This window comes from Epinephelus fuscoguttatus, linkage group LG11 (genome assembly GCF_011397635.1).
Source record: "Epinephelus fuscoguttatus linkage group LG11, E.fuscoguttatus.final_Chr_v1".
Classification (NCBI taxonomy): Eukaryota; Metazoa; Chordata; class Actinopteri; order Perciformes; family Serranidae; genus Epinephelus; species Epinephelus fuscoguttatus.
Genome location: NC_064762.1, coordinates 30,329,656 through 30,344,638, shown reverse-complemented (window position 1 = coordinate 30,344,638; position 14,983 = coordinate 30,329,656). Strand labels below are relative to the sequence as shown.

General features: G+C 40.4%; 1 protein-coding gene across 2 annotated transcripts in view; it reads right to left on the bottom strand.

Annotated features, from left to right (window-relative positions):
* galnt14 (UDP-N-acetyl-alpha-D-galactosamine:polypeptide N-acetylgalactosaminyltransferase 14 (GalNAc-T14)) overlaps positions 1-14,983 on the bottom strand; it is a 203,453-nt gene that overhangs the window by 167,468 nt on the left and 21,002 nt on the right. The window lies entirely within an intron of this gene.

The window sequence follows — 14,983 nt, the reverse complement described above, 5'->3', positions numbered from 1 at the left end:
CAGTATCAATATGTATTAATACATCAATTCACAATTTTGACGAGACCAGTTTACACGTTGGCTTGTCTATGTTTTTGTTTAAAACACTATGTTAAACATGTTGTGATATTGCTTATTATTAATGCTATACAAGTTGGATTCAGAGAAAGAGGCTAGCACTGCCTGATAGTATTGTAAAAAAAGAAATAGAAAGGAATACATGAATATAAATTACCACTTATTGAGAAATTTGAGGCTGTTTCCTCACAACTACTGCCACACACATTCCAATTAAACACGATGGGACATTGGACTTGCACTTTTTGTTTGCATAATCATTAAAATACTAACACAGCCAACAATATAGCCAATACTTTCTGTAAACGTGTGATAACCATATCAAATGTCCATTAACATAAAAGATTGCCTGTCTTTAAAATACTGGCTTCAGTGTCTGTGTCACTGTAGATGCCTGCTGCATGCCCACTCTCTAAACAAGGGAACAACAAAACAAACCCACGGTGCATGCTGTGCCAGTGTCTTGGAGACTGTTGCTAACTTTGGTTGATGCTGGACAGTATTTGCTGAGTTTTTCAAAGCACAGTAACCAAACACTGTTTTAAAGGGGACCTATTAGGCTATTATTAGGCTATTATTATTATTAGGCCGCCACCACCTCCAACAGTGTCATGACTCAAAGGGTGGATTTATCTCGCTGCCACTCAGATGTCCCACAATGACAAATAATCCCCCTCTGGTGTCTAAGCGCTAAAGACGTTTGTTAAATCTTATCAGCACAAATCATCTGTTCATCAGAGTCACTTAAATCACCTTTCTTCCCCATTCTGATGCTCAGTTTGAACTTCAGCAGGTCGTCTTGACCATGTCTACATGCCTGAATGCATCGAGTTGCCGCCACATGATTGGCTGATTCACTATTTCCGTTAACAAGCAGCTGAACAGGTGTACTTAATAAAGTAGATGGTGAGTGTAAATACACAATACAGAAAAGGATAGTAAGTCCCCTTTAATATAATTCAAAATTTAGACAGTAATACTAACAGCTTGGAATTTTACCACAGTTTGTTATGAAACCAGTGACTGTTTCATCCCTAGCCGCAGGTATCTACTGTAGTACTCCTTAACCTCTTGCATCAACCATAAATCTGACTTATATAGCGAGGATATTAAATGTTAATACTGTAGCATTGATACTTAAAATAGTAGCAACGATCATAATAGTACTACACGGAATAGTAGCACTGGGGATGATGCTCACTGTGTGTCCTAGCACATACTTTATGACTACAGTATCTGTATTCATGTCACTACCTGTATTAGTATCAGTATCAACATTAGTGTTCATATATTCAGTGTGTCGCCTGAGTAACACACAGAGAAGCAAAGACTGAAAGAATTACAGAAGAAAGACATCAGGACTGCTGCTAATGAGTACACTGCTCTTTGAAGACATCCGTGTATGTGTGTGAGTGTGTTTGAGGGATGAGAGAGTTAGGTTTAGCTATACTTGTGAGGACACATCCAAATGTCTTTCGTCACATCCTCTCTGTCTTTGTGACATAGTGCTTTCAATTGGCCTCTCATTCACTCACACACACAAACACACACACATGTTGATACTGATTTATCAATAAACACCTGCACTACACTGTCACGGTGTCTTCTTATCTTATTAAAAGCCCTGACACACTAAGCCGACAGTCAGCCGTCGCTCAATGTTGGGCCATCAGCGACCGCACCGTTGGCCCTCATCGGATGTTTTGCAGCCCATTCAGCGTGTTCAATTGGGGCCAGAGATGGTGGAGACTGTCAGTGAATGCAATCACTCTCTGATTGGCAGTTCAGCTCAGTGCAGGAGAAGAGAAACGGAAGTAAGGAGAGCAAACAACAAGCTAAAGTCAAGAGGGAGTGAGACCAAAACAAACTTTTTTCTTTAGCCATTTAGCTCTTTAGCAGAAACATTTCCTGATGGTTCGTGTTATTGTTCACTGGCGCACAGTAAATATGCTTTGTTTTATCAACTTGGAGTGTGTTGTTCATCTGCTAAGTGGCTAACTAGCCTCATGACAACCTTCCAGTTTCCCTTTTTGAATGGTAAATACAGACTACCCCAGTCTGTTTGTGTGGAGACTAATTTCCTCCCACACAGGTGCACAACATACGTGCTGGTTGGCTGTCGGCTGTAGTCTTTGCGGTGCATTCATATGATACTTTTAGGCCAAGACACAGGAGACATGAGGCAATGCAACAGTCGGCTGTTCTTTGCTACTAACCAAGAAAAAATGCCTGAGTCATGTTGTAGAATATATATTATATATTTTTATGTTTTAATGAAAACATTTCAAATTCTATGGCCTCATTGTCATTGGTATCAGATGTGGTATTGAATACTGATATTCAATACCACATCCCTGTGGTATCAGATGTGGTATTGAGTATTGATATTTTATCATGGTTAAAAATTCTTGTATCATGACAACACTAACATACACACACAGTGATGGTGGAAAGTTATCATGTAGTACACAGGCCTAACCAGGGGCAATTGGAGTTTAGTGTCTTGCTCAATCCTGTTATACCTGCACAAATGATTCATCTCAAATGTGGGTGCTAATGCACAATATTGTGCAACTGTCTCCACATCTGGTGCAGTTGTTAACATTTTTCTTCTGATTTGTTTCCATCTTTATTTTTTGGATGTTGGCCTGTAGTCAAGATTTTCTCTGTGTGTATTCAGGTGTGTTTTTGTGTACCAACATAACAAAGACGATGAAAGATATAGTGAGAGAACAGGGTGTAGTTTGAGAAAAACAGACATTACAAATCAAGTTTTCAATTTACTGCTGCTCTGCTGTTGTTTCTGATAAACCATACACTACTAAACTCTCACTCTCCTTCTTTCTCAGCGTCTCTTATCCTTAACATGTGCCCCAGAGTCAGATGATGAATTACCCATTACATCCAAGGCATAAATCATGTATGAACTGTGTGTGTGTGAGTGTGCGCCCTCTTTATTATCCCCCGTTCATGTGCACCATATGAGCAATGACCTCCCTCTCTCTCTCACATACACACACATAAACACACACGTCAACCCCTCTATTATATTGTGATGCATCACCTCTGTAACAACTGTAACAAAGCGGCAAAACAAATGTGATATCTCCATTATTTTAGATTTCTTCGTAAATGATCTGTTCGCTTTTTCACGGGCAAATTAAACCCGGAGAGTTGGCAGTTATCATATTACGTAAGTAATCCTTCATCTCCTCCAATTTCAAAATTATCTGGCTCACTTTGCAGAGGTGGGATTAATGTAGAAAGGAGATTATAATTTGTTCCCTCCTTTTGTGTTTCATACGCAGTTCCTTCTTTTCCTCTTCTCCTCTTTCTTACTTTATTCTTCCTTCAGTGAGTCTTGGTTCTGTAACATGCTGACTTGGTTCAGCTGCCATTTTGGTCTAAAAAAGAGATTTAGGCCTCAAGAGTATCTCCTCTAGCTGAATAATGCTCAGATACAATAAAGTAAATACGTAAAAGGTGGAATAAAAAAACATGCTGAAAATGGTGAATATTTTTTCCTGAGCTTTGGTCATGCAAAAGAGGCAAAAACCCCTCTCTGCAGCAGTAAGACAAACATATGAATATGCATTATCAGTTCCACATTAAGCATTATGCAGACTGACAGTGAAATCCATAATTCAGAATATCCGACAAAAACAGACAAGAGACAAGCATCGAGGAGATTATACAGGGTAAAGAGACAAAAAAAAAAAAAAAAGAAAGAGAACAGAAAAAAGGTGGGATTACTTGCAGGTCAGACACTGCACGAAAACATCCATGTTTAAAAAAAGACTATTTTTCTTCTTTAAATTACTCACAGCACGACGGACCTGATTTACATAGACTCTGTTCTAATCCTGTTATCTCAAGCTTGCCAATTAGTTTTTGTGTCACAACGAGGTTTCAAACTTTTGTTATCTTCAGGTCACGACTAACTATCTTGTTATCCTGTGAAACTGAAAACTGTTTTGTCAGATCGAGACTTTAGATCTTTAGATCGACATCAGAGCGGCTCGGGGTGGCGTCGCCCTTTATAGTCCGTCACACTGAAGAGAAACCAAAGCAGCGGAGGCGCAGTCAGAGGAAACGATTGATCAGCGCTTCACATCCTGCTTTAATCAGGGTGGAACTGCACTGAGCGCTTCTATTATAGATAAAATTCAGAGTTCACTTGAAGTGACGGCTTTTATATTTTGCTGTCTTGAGATAATGAGATCACTAAACCTTGATCGAGAAAACAGAGTTTGATGTGTTTTGGTAATGATAATTTGTAAAAAAAAAATACATGCAAATACTAGTTAAGAGAGGGACAGTAAGTTCAAAGGTTTACATGTCTGAAAACATAAGTTCACTCTTTAAACTTTGCATCCATGCCTCATAATGTTTTTAAATAAATAAAACAGATTTTTGTTTTGTTTTAACTTGTTCTACAGGGTTCAGTGTTAATGTTTTTCCCTCACTTGCCCAGTCTACTTGCCCAAAGTAAAATGTAATGCCCCTATACAAATTGGTTTTATTTAAATTTATTTTTATTGTACCTTAAGTTAATTGTCATGTTTAATCTTAATGTAAGTAAATGAATCAAAACCTGGCTCTTGTTATTGCTCTCCAGTGACCTTTTTGGGAATCCTGACCTGCCTTTGAAAAACAACCTTGTTTTATCCTCCTTGCTCTCAAACTTGCAGCAACCTGTACAATACATAGTTGGAGTTTCATATACATTCTCTGAAGCCACCTAACAAAACTCCTGTTTCCAGGATAACTGAATTGCTCACTTGCACTTAAGTTAAGCTTTGTCTTTACCCATTGCCATTTTCTTGTGCCCAATCAGTACTGAGCATGTGCAACTTTCAACAGAGATGAGAAGAAAGCAGATGGCTCATTTCTTAGCTACTTCCATAATCACCTTCGGAAAAGTAATGTGTTTAATTTTTGGGGGGGCAAGTGAATTGCTTGATTAGCTGGTCCAACATTGACATATTATTTGCCCCAGGCAATCCTTGTTGTTGAGCCCTGACCATAATGCCCAGCAAACAGTTGTTGTTAGCAGGCTCTCCTTTAGCATTTATACATTATGTAAATGTTTCTGATAAGCAATGTCAATTCTGACAGCTATTTTAGATTTTGTCTTAGTCTTGAGATGAATATGCTTATTGGGTTTTAGTCACATTGTTAGTCACAAAAATTCGAAACATTTTAGTAGACAAAGATTCATGACATTTTAGCCAACTTTTAGTTTGTTTTTTTTTTAGCAATTTTTTTTTACAACTACAACTAATTTCTGCACACTAACAAACTTGCATTTCTCCAGCAGTTTTTGACAGGTTTTTGTGACAATCTATGCACACACTCTTACTGATTATCATTTGAAAAGCTCAACATCTCTCTATTTATAGTCTCAAAAACTTTGACACAAATAACTTACTAACTAACTATGATTTGTACCCAGGTTCACTGTAAACTCTGACTTATCGATCTCACTGTTGAGAAGCAGAAAAATAACTTAATTAAAGCCTGAATTCTCTCTTAATCTTCAACATGTTCGTCTGGAGGTTTAAACTTGAGTCCTCTCAGAGTTGGTGATTAAAACTAAAATTTCATCTCTGTCAGAGAAAACTGATCTGAGTTCAGACTGTTTACTTACAGCACAGCTACACTCACCGACAACTGAGCCTCCTACCGGCCTGTCAAACAGCTTCAACCCATAAACCTTCTTGAGTCCAAACTGAGGGGAGATCTATGGGGATCTGGGGATGGCTGGTGGCTGCTTGCTCCACTGCCGTTCAGCTGCTAACGAGCAGAGCTAACTGCTAACAGTCACAGAGGATTATTTACTACTGAATTACAGCTCATAACTCACAACGGCTGACGCTGCTCTGATCTGAGTGTTTTTGCTGGCTAGCAAAACATCCTGGCGCAGACTGTTTACTGGAGTTTGTCAGCCTGTCACTAATGCAGGATTTGAAAATAATTGCAAGCACAGCTGTTCTCGCTATTGTGACGCCCCTCCCAATGTCTTTGAGAATGTTTCAGCCAGTCTCATCAGGCAGCTGGCATGGGAGGGTCGTTACCTTGATTAGGCTCACCTGGGCTTCCAAGCTATAAAAGCTGCCTAATCTGTTCACTTGCTCTCTCCTTTCCTTTCAGCTAACATCCACTGAGCAGCTTTGGTTTTGGTTTGCACCTTCAACACCTCCACAGAACACCTGACACTCACCCATGCATGGTTTTCATGACTGACTTTGCTGATCTACACACTCCATTGATTATTAAGTTAATTTTAGTTTAATAAATTTGGCTTGTTTTAAGTAAATCTTTTGTGTGGACTCCCTTCTTGTCACACACTCTGAGCCAGTTTGTGACAAATGAGGGCTTGTCCGATCCGTTTGGTAAGGCTAAATCTTGCCTTAGTGTTACACATTAGGCTTGATTTGTTATATATGATCAATCTGGTTTGTGACTTGTAGTTTGTGAATGCTAAAATGAGTATAAGCACTTTTGAGTAGTACAGTTTAAAGTGTTTTGGTATTAGCATGGTGATTGAGTTTTTTGGGAGTATCACAGGATTTTTGTTTTAGTTCTTTGTGGTTCATTTTTGTGGATGTTGGAAGGGAGCAGCATTTGTTTCCCCCGTTCTTTGATTGCAAACCCATGTGTTTGGAAAATTGAAAAACAAAAGTACTGGTGCATGTAACTGGTGAATACAGCCACATTAGTTTGAAGAGCCATGCATCCCCTCTGTAGGCTGAAGTGGTTGATCTCAACAGGAGATCAACCAGTTTGTTGTTTTCAGTTAGTGTGGTGGAGAATGTGGTTGAAGACATTGTCTTGGGAGCATTTCCCTGGCTTCCTGAGGGTCGCCAGTTTCTGGTTGCCTTTTGGGTTCCGGTGGAACCAGTGCGTAAGTACCCACCACCAGTATCTGTCCAAAGACTACGCCCGACTGTCCACCACAAACATTTTTGTCACGTTTCGTCAACGAAAATGAAACATAGATATTGTCTTAGTTTTTATTATCAAGATCTATTTTTAGCTCATCACTGTCTAGTTTTCATCATGGAAAAAAGGTTGAAAATTCATCAGTTTTTGTTAATGAAGACTGTAACTAGAACCCCTGCAACACCCACTGAAAACATGCTCCCTTTGCACACAGGTGTGTCTTATCAACATGTGCACGAGGAAAGAGTTTTTGTGGCAAAAAACAAAACAAAAAAGGTGTATATTGTTCTGTTTTTCTGCTCAAGACAGCCATTACCTTGTCTTCGGAAATTTCTAGGTGCGAGCTAAATAGGTGGTACGATTTTTTTATTTTTTACTATGACAAACCCACCTTCTTCAGTCATGTGTGTTTATGATCAATGCCATGAACATACAGATATTGTTTCCCTGTCCCAAAAGTTAGAACACCTCAGGCACTTTGTTCATAGGGTATTTGCAAAGCTGCTTTTTTTTTTCAAATATTTTGAATTTTGCATCTTTTTCATCTACATATAATCAGCTAGCAATCTTGTTCACTTTGTCTTGATCTATTCTTATTCTTCCCAGACTTTTCTTGGCCTATTGCTATAATACTTAAATTTTTGCATTAATATTACCAACAGTTGATCAGCGGAATAGCTTGAAACCGTCTGCAGGAATTTGTATTGTGCCAAGTGTAAATAAGACTTCATCTGCTTCAATTCAAACTTAAAGAAGTGCCGCCCCCAACACACACAGAAAGTGTCATGCTGCGGGGCATCAACCGGAATTCTATTGCACACTCCACTCCGCTAGTTGGTGGTAATGTGACTAGCTGGTTGCTAGACGAGGAAGAAGACGCAGGAAGAGAAAGAATGTATGTATGGAGTAGTATGGCGCCAGTGTGTTTTGGCCTTAAGTTGTTGGAGCTCACAGAGAAGCATGAATTTCCCAAATGTCAACAATGCACTGTGTGGCATAATGCGTCAAATAAGAGGATTGGGTGATAACTGTTGAGAGACATTAACATCATACAGATCATTAAATCTGTACAAAAATCTGTGTGCTTACGTGCAGAGAGAAAGGCATTGCTCAAAATGTTGCTTTATAGCACTACTAATGGTTAAAAAAAATCCACACAGGGGCTTTAAGTGACAAGTCCATACCAAACACCTACAAAGCCAAACCAGATGGCTGAACTGTGCGTACATGACTGGAATGATGTAAAACAAACAGAGTTTTGATCTCAATGATTTTCTCTGCAGTAACTTGTTAGCATGAGAGACTGAAAACAGGAAAAAAAAAATCATGGTTCTGTGCTTGAACACATCGCTGCTCGTCTGAGATTAAAAACCTATGTCATGATCACACCAGCTATAAGGAGTACATTTTCTCTCTCCTCATTTCCTCATTTTCTTTTTCTCCATCACTTCCTCTCCCTACTCATCTCCCCTTCATCCTCACCTGCATTTCCTGTCTTACTTCCTCCCTCATCTGCCCCTCTTTCTGCCCACATAACTTGTTTTCCACGGTTATTCTACGCTGCCTTACTCCTCCCTGCTCTGCTATTCCTTCATTTATTTTTACCTCCTCGACTTTCCTTCCTCCTCTCCTCTCCTCCTGTGTGAAGTGGTTGCTGTTTGTTTGAAGTCAGGGCTTATTGAGCTCAGGTCTGGAGAGAGCGCTGCTACGTCAATACTACACACACACACACACACACACACACACACACACACAGGCAAACACCTTCTTTGCGCTCTCCCTCCCTTCAATGCTGTCTTACACACAAGCACAGGGGAATGCACACACACACTGCTCAGTCATCAATTAAGAGTGTGTATAGATCTCTCCCTGCAGCAGCGGTGCTTGTTTGGTTTCTACATTGTTTTCTGTTCCAGCTCATACATCTCTGTCTATGACACACACACACAAACACACACACACAACCACCTAAACACATTGACAGACTTGCGTACCACTACATGATTGGCCTTTTTTGCCCCCTCAAACTAAGGTTGTTTTCCTGAAACCTTTTTAAAAAGTCAGGAACTTCAACCCCAAGTGTCCGCAAGAGTGAAATTTTAGTTTTGGTTTTGGGGACCTAAGAAGTTCTCGCTTCCCTTAAATCAACACTTCTGAGATATGACTGACTGATAGCTCAGGGTCTATCACAGTGAAGTCTGCAAGGAAGGATAATTTGAACATTAAATTTACACAGAGCTGTTTTGCTGACTTCCTGACTGGTCTACAAACAAGGGTAAACAAAGCACAGTGAACATATTATGTATTCACGTAACAGAAAAGTACCCAGGAAAAAAGATTCTCTGTAGGTCATAGTTAATTTGCAGTTTTCATTTCTGCATGTCTCCTTTCAAACATCAGTTCAAACAACACACAGTCGCATAACATTAAAACAAAAAGTACAATGACTCTGTGTTTTGAATTTCTTACCACTAACAGATCAAAATGTGACAACGTGGTTTAATTTGTTCACAGCTCTTGAGAAGCTGTGCAAATTCAAAGATGATGCACTAAAAACAATCGCACACTGAGCATGTTTTTCTTATTTCACATACTTAAAGCTGCTACAAGGAACTTTTAACTGGATATGCAAAAGTCTCTCGTTTCTGCTGATGTCTGTGCGTGACCTACAACAGCAAATGAGACCATCGGTGTGAAGATAAGCTATTTCTATATAGTGTATATCCATACCTTTAGAAAACTGTCTCCTGGTCCGACCCAGGTCGCTTCCAGGACGAAACGATTTACGGCACTCAGACAGCACAGGTCATCTTACCTAGGTGCTTACATTTATAATGACTCTTAAAAATAGTAGCTATTCCTCCTCCTCGACCCGACGTCCGCGGGGAGTTAAAATAGCAGCAATCATCGGGTAAAAGTTCTGTGAAAGCACTGGACTCACCAACAGTCAGCCACGTCTCAGTCACACAGAGAAAATCCAGTCCTCGGGAAGTCAGGAGATCCTTCAGGATAAACGTTTTGTTCGCTAGCGATCTAGCATTTACCAGCCCAATCCTGGCAGGCGGGTCCACGGCATTAGCTGTCCGGGGAGCCACACACAGAGGCCGCAGGTTGCGCAGATTCACCCCGCGCCAGCGGGGACGAGGAGAGCAGGGGCCGCGGGGCTAGAACACCTCATCCGGGCCAACGACAGGTACCAGCCAGGCGTCGACAGGGTCCAGCGAGTGCCGAGAAATAAAGAGGCGAGGCACCGCTCCATACTCAGTCCAAGAAGCTGTGGAAGTGCTCGCCAAACAGGCCTTCAGCCTTACCAGCCGACCGCTGCGTTTACCCCGGCGGCGGTGGCGCTTACGCCGGAGAGGTAGAGCTGGGGCGCGGCAGAGGTGAGCTGGGATCCCCGATAGGAGCGGGGGGAAAAGTTTTCCCATCTTGTTATTTCATTCATCCCCAAAACGAACACATGCGCGAGCCAGGTAAGCGTCTTTACGAAAATATGCGCTAGAGCTCATGGGAAATGTAGGCTTCGTTCCAGCAAAACACTACCGCTTTTGTCCACAGGGTTGCCAAAATCAACTCAAAATGAAAGTTCCCTGTAGGGGCTTTAATGTAGAGCTGAAATGATAAAAAGAACAGAAATAGTCACTGAACAGAAAATCATCTGCAACTATTCTGATTTCTCATGTGTGATTTTTTTTTTCAAACAAAAATACCAAAATAACGAGGCAGCCCTATTTCAATGTTAATCTTTCCACCTCTGCACATCTCCTATTCAGCATCCACTCATACAGCGCTGTCACAAAACAGGAAATTACAAAGATTGACAAGATGCCTCTTTGTTATTGTCTCACTGGTTGCACAAATTACGCTGCTTTTTAATTTGTTATTAGTCTGATTTTTCTAATCTTAACATGAAAATCAAAAACAAATGTGCTGTTGGAACTTTTAACTCCTAACAGTCCTGGGGATTATTAGGTGAAAAAAAACTGTAATCTTCCTCCAAAGAGCACACAAATATATACACACATACTCATATCATATTTCATAGCACAGACGCAGAACTCTCCACTGAACCTGAAGTGCAATGAATCATGGGAGCACAGGGACATGAGAGGAATTGGTCTGACAGCAGTTGAGTGGTATGCAGTGTGTGTGTGTGTGTGTGTGTGTGTGTGTGTGTTTTCTATCTCTATATCTATAGGATTAGGTCAGGGGTTGAAAGCAGAAAACACTTGTCCTCCCCTTAAAAGCAAAGAGATGGTTTTTGCGTTGACCCAACATGCATTACTGCCATACACACGTAGTGGAACTCAGTCACTGTGCATTTTGGTTAAATGAAAATATGTCCAAAAGGTTTGTTTCCCTCTAAATTTTACCTTAAATTTTGTTCTCATACAGAGGAACACACATATTCATCCAGTTCGGACTCTGGCATACACACACACACAAAAACAGACATTTATCTTCATTTTTCACTATATGATACATCAGAAAGAGAGGAAGGACTCATACAATGTCCAAAATAATATTCAGTAACAGTGATGCAGCATTTTTTCTACCACATTACATTTTTTTTACTAATTGCATACCAATGTCTGACCCAGTAACCAAGGAGAAACTTAATCTATTGATATATTCCAAATACAATCTATCTCACTGTGATGTGTTACTATAACAAGTGCCATGCCAGCCACCAGGCTAATGGGTGCAGTAACTCTACAACATTACAACATATTCAACACACTTATGAAACCAGCTATGCTGGTATTGTTTTCACCTGTGAGAGTGTGTATGAGTGTGTTTGTGTGCCATCATGGCAAAGGAGACACCTTTTGTTACAGGAACTACCACAGAAGCCGTTTTCAGTGTTTTGCCAGGTGTCTGTCTGTCAACTGATATTGTCACCACAATAGCATCACAACCTTGCAAGCTGTAGCCATAAAACTTTACAGGTGTGTACTTGAGATCAAAATGAAGCTTGGGTTCAAAGATGCGTGTCGTGGTCGAAGCAAGGGGGTTGAAATCATGGAAATGACCACGGGCCCCCCAACTTAACACCCCTGGCCCAAATTTGTTTTACGTCGTGGATCACTGTTGTTTTGCAACTGGAGCGATTCTATCAGAGGATCGTTTCTAAATTTCAGTAAGACTGTTTAGACCACGATAACAGCACTGAGATACCCCACCACTGAATCTGCCACATAACGTTAGCTACAGTAGCCGTATGGGTAGTCGACTCATTTAATGGCAAGTCAGCAAGTTAATGTTACCTTAGCTAACATTAACTTGTGGCTATTTCATTATGAAATATCATAACTACTCTTGCTACCGTAGTTCATGACACCCGTGTTACACACCGTTGGCCTCGGTTGCCCACCACCCTCATGTCTTTGTTTTTCATGTAAATAAAAACCCATTAATTTCTGCCACTTCCTTTTTTTTTTTTAAAGGAAAAGAAAGCACTGCCACAGTCACACCAACAGTTTGTGTTGTTTAAAGTAAAGGGAATCTAACATTTCATCTGAAATGTCACAAGTCACAAGTTTATTAACTGGTGGCAAAAATTCCTCACCATTGCATCACCAAATATAATGTCAATAAATGTGAGTGAATGTAACGTGAATAAAACTTCATTCCATTTCCTCATCAAGATTTCTGCCTGAGTCACGCCAGATGGACTTAAATCTGCAATGGTGGTAGTTTAACATGAAGACATCAAATCCCATGATGCCATGTCACTTCCCAACATCATCAAAGTCTAGAAAGGAAATTAAACACCTAACACATCTAAACCTGTCTCCTTCTCTTAAACAACAGACATACAATCCAGCTAAAGTGCCGTTAAGCAATGGACTGAAGGTGTTGCAGCCCCAGGTAGTGGCTGCTCTGTAGCAGAGCCTGACCTCTGACCTCTGACCCCCCCAGTGGAGGCAGCAGGGCAGAGATGAGGCAGAGTTTCCCCACAAGGATCAAGAGAGGATCACATCGCATATTCATAGTAGAGCAAAAAGCCAAGGATAAAAGCATCCACCAAAAAGCATACAGAGAGAGAGGAGGAGAGTGGTGGAGAGAGGAGGCGATAAACAGGGAGAGAGAGAGAGAGAGAGAGAGAGAGAGAGAGAGAGAGAGAGAGAGAGAGAGAGAGAGAGAGAGAGAGAGAGAGAGAGAGAGAATGTGTTTCTAGGTGTTTACTTCTAAAAATTCTCCTTGAATTTAAAGTATTTTTCTTCGCAGCTCGGCAAGGCTTTCTGTCGCTGTTCAAATGAGCTCAGAACTGTAGAGGAAAAACAACCAAGGCTGTTCGTCTTTGTGTGCGTGAGTGTGTGTGTGTGTGCATGCATATGTATGAGGCGACAGATGGGGTGTAATTTAAACGTTACCTTGTACAGATGCACATTTTACCCTTCACATACATAAGACGCCTCAGACTGAAAACTGATGCCAGAAATACAAACTCAAATACTTTCATAGTCACCATTTAAACACTGAGATGCTGTTATATACTACTGATACACTGCTACTCAGTACTGACAAGCTATGAAAATACTGTTATCTATACTACTGAGACAATGTAGTACACCTTACTAAAATACTATAAACAACACTGAAGCTCTACTTATAAAATGTCAGTAGTCACAAGCCACAAAAGATTGATCACCATTATCAAATATTTATCATATATACTATTTCTACGTTACTGGATGTACTATTATTTTGTGTCGGGAAACAAATATGTGCAAAAATATTAACCATTCCATTTATTCTGGCAATATTATAAGCAATATACTTAACTCTAATGTGAGCAGATATTAAAAAAATAATCACAAAAAGAAAATCCAAACAGCCTCTGCACTGTGCCTGATTTTTGGATACATTCAGTATCAATGACAGTAACTGAAGTATGGTTTATGTTGTAGGCGTGCTGACACGCAATAACTCCAATGACGACACATCTGGTGCCTGTTGGTTAAGATCAGGAAAGGATCTCTGATCATAGTTGAATGATAAAAAAAAAAATGATCCTGCAGTCTGTGCGACATTTGTCTCTGAAACACCCTGCAAACTCAACATTAAAAATAAAAATGTGAAGCTTTGTGGCTGGAAAATAGAATTGTGTTATTTTTTTCTTCATGTTGTGGTGCAACAATGCAACTAGTCAATCACCGCCATCCTTAAAACAAACCAGTATGGCTTTTAAAATTCAAACAAAACTCACGCTTTGACTTGCAGTTTTTGGTGCTTTGTAACCACAGTGTCTGCATGTACAAGGAGATGGAGAATGTGCTGGTATTGAAGACTGAGTACAAACACATACACCCTTCCCTCCATACTTCCGCCCGTTCTCTGTTCTGAATTAACATCACATTACATCCTGCATCGTCACGGTATACTGTAAGCGAATGTAATCAGTGTTTTCAAACTGTCAGGTTACATTTGCTTATGCACAACACTGTACACACGTTTCTGAAAAGCAGGATATTTCCCTGCCTCTCTATAAAATAAAACCACTTTAACAATTCAGGTGCTGTTGCTGCCATAGAATATTACTGCTCTTCCTCTCCCTCTCTCTCTCTAATCCATACATATATCCCAGTGGACAGCAGACTGGGAAACTGTTTATCCAATCACTGCTGCTCAAAATTCCTCACCTGCTCCCACAAAGCCTACCTTCACTGGTGAATATGAATGCCTATGACTTGGTGTGTGTATGTGTATGTGTGTTTGTGTGTGTTGTGGTGTAGTGCGGGATGCTTAGCAAACACTGCAGAGCAAGCAGTCTAGAAGCAGAGCAATAATTCACCCTCTGCAAAAGCCATGAATAAAAACAAACTTAAGAGAAGCGACAAAATACAAAATGTGCTCATTCTTCTCCTCTATTTCTCTCTGTCTCCTCCCCTCTCTCCTCCTCTCTCTCTCACACACACACACACACACACACACACACACTTACACAAATTCTCTCACTTTCTCCTTCACCTTTCCT